A 9,719-nucleotide genomic window follows, 5' to 3' on the forward strand; every position below is an offset into this window, starting at 1 on the left:
AGAACAAGTGATCCAAATCGGTGGTGAGGAGGGTGTAGGAGGCCTGGTAGGGCATGACCAAGGGTAATGTAACCGAGAGGAATTACTGAAACCTAAATGAAGGCTGAACATGATAGTGGGACAAGAGGAAAGTCAAAGGAAATAGAGGAAAGAGCTAGGAGGCAAAGGGCATTTATAGAGGTCTAAATAAAGGCATGTACATATATAAATATCTTTATATGTGAGGATGGGGAAATCTATATGCATATATGTATAAGTTTAATATTAAGGTAGCAGATGGACATTGGATCTCCACTCAAGTACTCCCTCAATGCAAGAATACTTTGTTCTATTAAACTGGCATTCCATGATGCTCACCTTCCAGACAAGGTCGCTGAAGACAAAGCAGGTGCATAAGCAAATATGGTGATGAAAACTGATGGTGCCTGGATATCAAAAGCTATAGCATCTGAGGTCTTAAAGGCTTGAAGGTAAACAAGCGGCCATCTAGCTCAGAAGCAATAAAGCCCACATGGAAGAAGCACACCAGGCTATGTGCTCATGAGGTATTGAAGGGATCAGGTATCAGGCATCAGAACAAAAAATCATATCACTGTGAATGAAGGGGAGTGTGGAGTCAAGACCCAAAGCCCATATGTAGGCAATTGGGCATCCCCTTAAGAACGGGTCATGGGGAGGAGAGGAGCCAGTCAGGGTGCAGTGTAACAATGAGGAAACACACAACTTTCCTCTAGTTCCTAAATGCTTCCTCTCCCCCACTATCATGATCCCAATTCTACCTTACAAACCTGGCTAGACCAGAGGATGTACACTGGTACAGATAGGAACTGAAAACACAGGGAATCCAGTGCAGATGATCCCTTCAGGACCAGTGGTAAGAGTGGTGATACTGGGAGGATGGAGAGAGAGTGGGTTGGAAAGGGGGAACTGATTACAAGGATCTACATGTGACCTCCTCCCTGGGGGACAAACAACAGAAAAGTGGGTGAAGGGAGAAGTTAGACAATGTAAGATATGAGAAAATAATAATTTATAAATTATCAAAGGTTCATGAGGGAGGGGGAGGGGGGAGGGTGGGCGGGGGAATGAGGAGCTGATGCCAGGGGCTTAAGTGGAGAGCAAATGTTTTGAGAATGATGAGGGCAATGAATGTACAAATGTGCTTTACACAAATGACGTATGTATGGATTGTGATAAGAGTTGTTTGAGCCCCTAGTAAAATGATTTAAAAAAAGAAAGAACTTTATATCAATAAGTATTTTTATATCAAGGAAGCCTTCCAGCCCAGTCCCACTCAAAGCCATTGGTCTTGACGCTAGCTGGGGCGATCTTTAGACTCACAGAGCTGAAGGACAGTGTTGCAGAAATGAGAAGTCGGATGCAAGTCACGTGCATCCAAGGTTGGTGAAAACATGGGCAACAGCTCAGAGGTTGAGTTCCAGAATGAATGGCCCACAGCTAGCCACTGCTGGATGCAGACAGAGTCCCAGCCAAAATGAAGGTGAAGGTCAAGAGAGAGGAAGGAGGAATCCCTCAAGGTTTTTCTTATAGAAGTGGCCACATGCCTAAGGAGGCAGCCTCAGGATGTGAACTGATCTATATATAGGTTGGCCTCCCCACCTTCACTTCACAGCCTCAGGTTGACATAAAATCTAAGTGATAAGGCCGCTGCCTGCTAAGTTCCTCGTTTTCCAGCAGCAGAGACCAGCACTGAGTCAAAGAGAGGGGACCATTCCTCAGTGAGATCAAACAGCATGCTGGTAGCAGGCTGATTACATCGGATCACTTCCACCATGGAAAGGGCAATGCTTTGTTCTTACTAGAATAGACACTAACTCTGGATATGGATTTGCTTTGTTTGCGTGCCGTGCTTCTGCCAAAACTACCACCTGGTGATTTACAGTCTCACCGCCAGCACGACAGCCTGCACAGCATTCCCTTCACAGCAAATGAAGTGTGACAAGAGGCCCGTGCTCATTGAATTCACTGGTCATAATATGTTCCCCATACTGGCTTGATAGATGAGAGAATGCACTTCAAAAGATGCAGAGCAGTGCCAGCTTGGTGGTAACCCCTTGCACGATTGGAGCAGTGTTCTCCAGGCTTTTGAATATGCTGTAACCAGCCTCCAAATGCATGGCATTGTTTCTCCAATGGGCAGGAACCCGAGGGTGGAAGTGTGAGAGCACCACTCAATACTACTCTCTATTACTAAGACCCACTCACCACGTTTTGGCTTCCTGCCCCTGTAACCTTCTGCTCTTTGGCTCAGGAGCTCTTTGTTCCAAAAGGATAAGTACTCCCACCTGGAGACACAGCACTGATTGCTTTAAACTAGAAGCCAGGGATGCCTCTTGGCCATTTTGGATTTCTCATGCCTCTATATCAATAGGCAAAGAGTGCTACTGTATAGAACAGTGTGATTGATCCTGATACACCCCTGAAGACTGCAGAGAACATTTGAAAGGTATATCAATGCACTCCCCGGAGGATGGCATAACTTCCGTTCGACGTGGTAGAAATAGAAAAGCACAGAATTCTTCCAGAAAAGTTAGAGAAACAGAAACACCGACTTCAGAACTGAATAGATCTAGAGAGAGTGTGATTGTGGAGTTAGGTTTCGGTCAACTTGGGTGGGCCAGGACTCTGCAGGCTGTGATGTAACAGTGTGGTGAACTCCAGCATGGGTTCTTCTGTGAAGCAGCCAAGCAGGGGGGAAGAATAGGGTAAAATACCACCTGAATCTGATACATTTGAGGGAGGCTTCCTTCAGGGTGTGGCTTACTGCTAGTATAGATTGACACTGTAGGAAAACTAGCTCACTTCTTGTGGAGCCGGATCTGGCCTCTGGTTCATTAACCTCCTGTCATATTGCCTCCCAATCCCAGAAATCATCAGTAGACTGCTCAGCTGATTTGGGGTTACTGGGCCTGCATCCACCGGCCTGTGGTCTTCCTGTTTCATCTTCCTGCTTCCTGCTTTGTCATGTGTAGGGGGAGCATTCCAGCTTGCCATGTGATTCCAGGACTTGGACTGGATTTACCCTCTTCTACAACTGTGTGAGTCATTCCTTGATAGAAATCTCTTTTGATATACATATATGCATATAAAGTTTTGCTTCTCTAGAAAACCCAGAATAAAACATGAAGGCGATGTAAAAAAAATGACTTCATATTTTGATTTTTTACATAAATTTTCCTTCAATTGTGTAGCAATGCTTTTTACTTACTTTCATATATCTGGCTTTTTTCCTTGTCTTTCTAGCTCATCTGCACCCCTCATCAGAAGTTTAAACTTTTCTAACATGAAATATGCATTGTTTTAATAGCTCAGACAAGATTTACCAAAATAGAATGGGCTAAAAAAACTCAAAATTAATATAAAAATCTCTCAAATAACTAGAGACTAAATAGCAGGCTTCTAGATAATGCAAGAATTGAGGGGGAGATCAGAGGTGAAATTTAAAAATACTTTGAACTGAATGAAAATATAATATGTCAACATTTGTGAGATAATGCAAAATAGTACTTAAAGGGAAATTTATATGTAAATGTCTCTATTAGAAAATAAATAAATCAATAAAACCAGCCTTGATCTTAGGAAACTAGAAAAAAGATCAAATGAAATTCAAGGTAAGTAAGAACAAGAAACTGAAAGAAAAAACAGAAAGTAAACAGTAGAGAAAATCAATGAAACTGAGACACGATTCTTTAAGATCAATAAAACTGATGAACTTCTAGCCATACCAAAAAAAAAATAACATACAGAGGAGAAACCACAACTTAACCAATAACAGACATGACAGATATTGGTCATTCTCCAAATTGATCTATAGAGTCAATGCAATTACAATCAATTGACTTTGGTTACTTGTCAGTTATTTTATATTAATCCTCAGATTTAATCCTTCCAAAAGCAATTCAAGAGAGAAATTATTGCCTCATTTTAAAGATGAAGAAACTAGAGCTAGTACATCATAGCTTGCCTGATTCTAAATCATATAGTAGATTCACACTAATATTATAGCCCACAGCTGTAATACAAGGAACTTGGTAAGGCTGATAAGAAAATTCTTGGTGTGAACATACTTATGGTTTCTAAAGAATTTGGAACATAATTATCAGTTAACTTTTAATATGATTCTAAAAATGTCATCCCCTGACAATCAGTAGCATTTCTCTGGGTACTAGAAACAAAGCTTTTTTTTTTTTTTTGTCCAATTTCAGACCTACTGTCTCAGATTCTGTGCAGGTGATGCCCAGCATGCTGTGTTTTAAGAGCTTTGGTGTGATTCCAATCCATATTAAATTTTGAGAACTAAAAAATGATGCCATCATTTTAAGAGAAGATTAGGCTAGCTGTTTTAGATATGTATTTGGAGATTATTTTCCAAAGCATGCATGCTCCTTTTAAGGTGCCCCCGTTAGAGGCTAAGCCCTAGTTTTTCCTGATACATAAGTGAAACCTTTGGTTTCCAACCGTAAGGTTAACAATTCAAACCCACCGGAGAAGAATGTGGGAGTCTGCTTCGCAGGGGAGCAGCATGGCAGGCTACTTCGGCATAGATTTAAAGTCTTGGAAAGGCTGCGGGGCAGGTCTATTTTACCCTATGATATTGCTTGGAGTCTGATTCAATTACAGTAGGTTTTGGATTTGAAGATGATACAAATGATTTGTTCTCAGCTGCTAACCAAAGTTTGGAGCGGTGGTGCCACCCCACAGCCCCCCAGAAGAAAGGCCTGGGGATATCTTCCATTAAAATTATAGCCAAGAAAACCCTAAGGCGTTCAGTTCTGTTCTGTAATAGATGGGCCCGAATCTACTAGAAGCAAAATATTTGTTTCTTTTTTTATCCACTGTTGAAGAAATGTATCAAATGGTATTTTGTAATTTAATCAGTATATCATGAAATGTTCATCTATTCATAATAATGTTTGAGAATATAACTGTTAGAGATTAAATTGTGTTCCCATAAAGGGATGCTGAAGTGCTAAGCTCTAATACTTGTGAAAATGCTTAGAAATAGGGTCTTTGAGGTTTATTACAAGTTAACATGGGATCTTACTGGCACAGGGGGGATACTAAACCCCTGTAGGTCGTCTAAGAAGGACAACAAACCTGGAGAGATAGGCAGAGTAAGACAGTCATAGGAAGATGCATCTCCAAGAGCAAGGACCTTGAGCTACCAGAAACTAGAAAAGACTTTGGTTCTAGAGGAGACAGAGGGAGTATGATCCCGCCAACACCCAGCATGTGGACCCCACCTTCATAATTGAGATCACAAATACATGTTCTCACATGCCACCCAATTGGGGCATTGTGTTTCAGCATCTCTAGGAAACTAATAGCAAAAAGTCTTGTTTTTAAAATTCTATAATTCTCTTGTTTTGCTTATATTAATTTCTTGGAAATAGAATTACACGGTCAAGATTTTCTTTAAGCTTCCTACAAGCACTTCATTCAAGAATTGTTAAGAGAAAGCCCGTTTCCCACCCATTATTGCCAACATTGTTGTTGTTGATGTTGTTGTTGTTAGTTATCGTCGACTTGGTTCCAAGTCATAGCAACAGAACAACAGAACGAAACACCACCCAATCCTCACAACTCCTCCGTGGCTGCAATCACTGTGTCAATCCATCGTTGCCAAGGACAACCCCTCTTTTTCTCTGCCCCTCCACGTTAGCAAGCACAATGACCTTCTCCTGGGACTGGTCTGTCCGATAACGTGTTCAAAGTATGTGAGATAAAGTCTTGCCTTCCTTGCCTCTGAGGAGCATGCTGGTTGTACTTCTTCCAGGACTGACCTTTTGTTCTTTGATGGTAATTGTACTTTGAATATTCCTCTCCAACACCATAGTTCAAGTTCATCAGTTTATCTTCAGTCTTGCTTATTCAATGTCCAAATTTCACACGCATAGAAGATGATTGAAAAGACCATTGCCTGGGTCAGGCATGTCCTCAAAGTAACATCCTTGCTTTTTAACGTGTTAAAGAATGCCTATATCAGTAGAATGTGGAAGGTTCTTAGAACGACCAGGTTATCAGAAGAGTGTTTTTGAGCCTGTAAATCTTTATGGGAGCAGAAAGCCTCAGCTCATGGTTTCTAATTGCTGATTCCCTGGTTATAACCCACTACATCCCAAGAATACCTTTCAACTCTACAATATCTTATCAGCATGTCTTTAGGGAGCCTATAATTATAATAACTCTTTTTGTAAAGATCATCCTGCTGAATAAATAAGGAATTATTTCCAATATAGCTTAGGATCAAACCAAACCAAGCAAGCTCAGGCCCATTGAGTCAAGTCCAGTCATAGCAGTTCTTACACCGGAGGAAGATCTAAGGAAAGTAGCAGAGTGCTGTGTTACATGGGCCTTGGGTCTTTGGTGCGCATTCCTGATGCTGTGTTCTTGCTCATCGCTAACTAGAGGGCAGTTCTATTGAAATGTTTGCCCATTTTTTCAAAGAAGGAATTTGAGCTGGTTATCCAAAACTTACTTTAGTTCACACGTCCCAATTTCTTTCGCATTGAAAATAAATGTGAATGTATTTCCTGAGGATATTTTATACTCCTGTGATATTAGCTATCTACAATAGAGCCTTACATTCCACAGAAGCATCACTGCCAGTGCAAGTCAAGAGGCGACCTCTCAGCTTGACTCTTCTTCCCCGCCCTTCTCGACTCCCTTCATTCTTCACTGCCAAGCCCATCTCCTCCGCTCCTTCATCAGTCTCTTCACCGACGACAGCACTACATCAGCTTCAGTCACCAAGGAAAGGCTTTATGAAGTCCCACTAAACTTCATATCATCATTTAGTTCCCCGTGTCCCTAATTCTAGCAGACAAAAATAGTCTTCTGATTCTTCCTCAGAATAAACCGTAGATTTCCCGAAAACTCTCTTTTATAAAAGGAATTTTATAATACATGGGTATAATAATCGCAATATTGACTGCCTTTTAGACTTCATACAAGATCAATGGTCTCAAGCACATATTGACCTTGACATTATATTAGATGATATTTAGCTCAGAACAATAAATCTGTGTTGTTGATCTCAACTGCAGGCTATCTCTCCTTGTTACAGTTAGACTACAAAAGAGGAAGCAAGACCTCCACTGGAGGTCAGCAGCAGCCGCAAACGTTTTCTCATGTAGAGATCGGAAATGTGGGGCCTATATATTTACTAGTTAAATTACGAAGGAGTCACAACATTAGGCCCTTCTTTCTGTTAAATGGCAGGTGTTGGATTCATTCTCTAGAAAGAAAAGACCTCTGCTGTTGCATTGGGAGAAAGATGGGGCTTTCTATCCCCATAAGCAGTTACAGTCTCAGAAACGCACAGGGCCAGTTCTACTATGTTCTACAGGGTTACGATGAAGTTGGGGTGGTGCCGTAGCTAAGGGCTCGGCTGCTAAGGAAGAGCTCAGTTGTTCAAATCCACCAGCCACTCCTAGGGGAAAATAAGGTGGGAGCCTGCTTCCATTGTGATTTACAGACTTGGAAACCTGTGTGACAATTGCACACTGCCCTCTCAGTTCTGTGAGTTGGGATCCCCTCTATCACCACCACCTTTTACTGTTGGTATCTAAGAATGATGGAACAAGTCAAAGAAGAAGATCTTCATATTTAATTATCATTTATAAAATGTGAGGCATTTGGGGGTTTATTGAAAATTCACAGAGAAGTTATTTAGTTTGTCAGGCCAAAGCTAAGGGGAAAAAAATCACACAACAAACTGGAAATAGTCCTCCATTACACAGGTGAGGCAGGGCTGGAAGGAAGGCAGGTGTGCAGAGGTAAACTAAGGCACCATAGTGGATTCAGGTCAGAAGTGTGTGTCGGCTTCTCTGGGGAAGACATGAGAAGTAACCTTCCTGGGAGCCGGTGAACCAAGGCATGTAGGTGGTCACACAGAGGAAGTCCGGTGCCACTCCAGTTTCAAGTCCTGACACATAATGTCCACAGAGGAAGGGCCAGAGGAAGATGGACCAACACTACAAGATCACGGTGTGACTGTGCTCTGGGCATGTGGCTGGAACACAGTACTGTTGGCTGTTCCCATACACCTTCACACTCCCACTGTGGCCCACTGTACAGCAAGAGCAAGACAACACAGCAGCCTTCTCAAGAAAGGGGCCCTACCTTCTGTAATGCCCCCTTTCGCCCTAGACTGAAAGTTGAACGCAGTGTTCACTGGAAAAGAAAAACAGAAGATTTCAGTTCTGCTGTACTGATTAGGCACTAGAAGTTGAAGTTTGCACTAAGAAACAATAAACCAATCATTTACACACCGGGAGTCAATATATCTTCATTTGAAAGCAGCCTCTTTGTGTCGCTCGGGTTTCTCCTGTAATGCTTTTATAGCTCCTGTTTCCAAGGATTGTTTACATATTAAGAATATCAACTTAAACAGTTTCTTGTTTTTATTGTATGGTATTTGTACATAAAGGACGGAGCCTAACTGAGTAGTTGGTTTTATATTAGGAAATAACCATATGTTTCAGCGGTTGGATCCCACTGCCTCGGCTTGCGGCTGAGGCTTTCTGTTCCATAAAGATGTACAGCCTCAGAAATCCACGGGGACGATTCTACTCCGTCCCCTCGGGATGCTATAACTTGGAATAGACATGGTATAGCATGAGTTTAGTTTTAAATTCGGGTACAAGGAAGAGATTTTATTTTTATGTATAAAAATCTATCCATCTTTTCCAGTGGGATTTCTTTTTAATAAATGATAGAAATAATTTTCCTGTCAGTGATCAGACAAAGAATCACTGACATTGTCTTCTAATTTACTTTCTTCTCATTGAAAGCTCAACCTATTGGGATTTTTCTATGATATATGAAGAAGAGATCTAATTTTATTTTCTAAATGCTTTCTAATTATACTAAAGGCTAAATGGGCTATCCTTTCCCTTCCAAATAGCTTTACCTTACATCATGTTATTAAATATTTTATGTCTATAGAAAAGGAAAAATGACTCCACAGATACTGATGAGCATATCATTTACAAGTATATGTAACTAATGTTAACATGCTTAAATTTGTCTTAATTTTTTTCTAATTTTCTATAAATCTCTGTTTATCCTGTCTACTGCCAGAATTCCTCAAAAGTAGGTAACATTCTAAAATTTGTATTTATCTTTCATCTCACTACTCTGTGTCCATTCTAATTCATAGCAACCCTACAGGACAGAGAAGAACTGGGTGGTGAGTTTCTGAGAGTGCAAGTCTTGATGGGAATAGAAACTGTCGTATTTCTTCCTCCGCATTGCTGGTGATTTTGAACAGTGTAACCCACTACACCTCAGTGTCTTTAGCCTGTAGTGTTTTAATATTTTAACGTATATGTATATAAAGACGAGTATATTTGTTTTTTAAGGTAGACATAAAGTACATTTTATCTATCCTATAGTAACTTGCTTTTTTTTAAAGATGCACAGTCTTTTGCCCCCTTCTCACTGCCATCAAGTTGAGGCCAACTCATAGAGACCTACAGTGTAGGCTAGACCTGCCCCCTGTGAATTCCTGGGACTGTAATTGTTTCTGAGAGTGAAAAGCCCCATCTTTCTCCCTCAGAGCGACTGGTGGCTTTGAACTCCAGACCTTGAGGATCACAGCCCAATGCATCACCACAAAGTCACCTGGGCTCCCTGAATCTCAGCATTATACTCCTGATATATGTTCCTTTTCATTGATTTTAACACTTTAATGC

This window comes from Tenrec ecaudatus, chromosome 2, assembly GCF_050624435.1.
Source record: "Tenrec ecaudatus isolate mTenEca1 chromosome 2, mTenEca1.hap1, whole genome shotgun sequence".
Taxonomy (NCBI): Eukaryota; Metazoa; Chordata; class Mammalia; order Afrosoricida; family Tenrecidae; genus Tenrec; species Tenrec ecaudatus.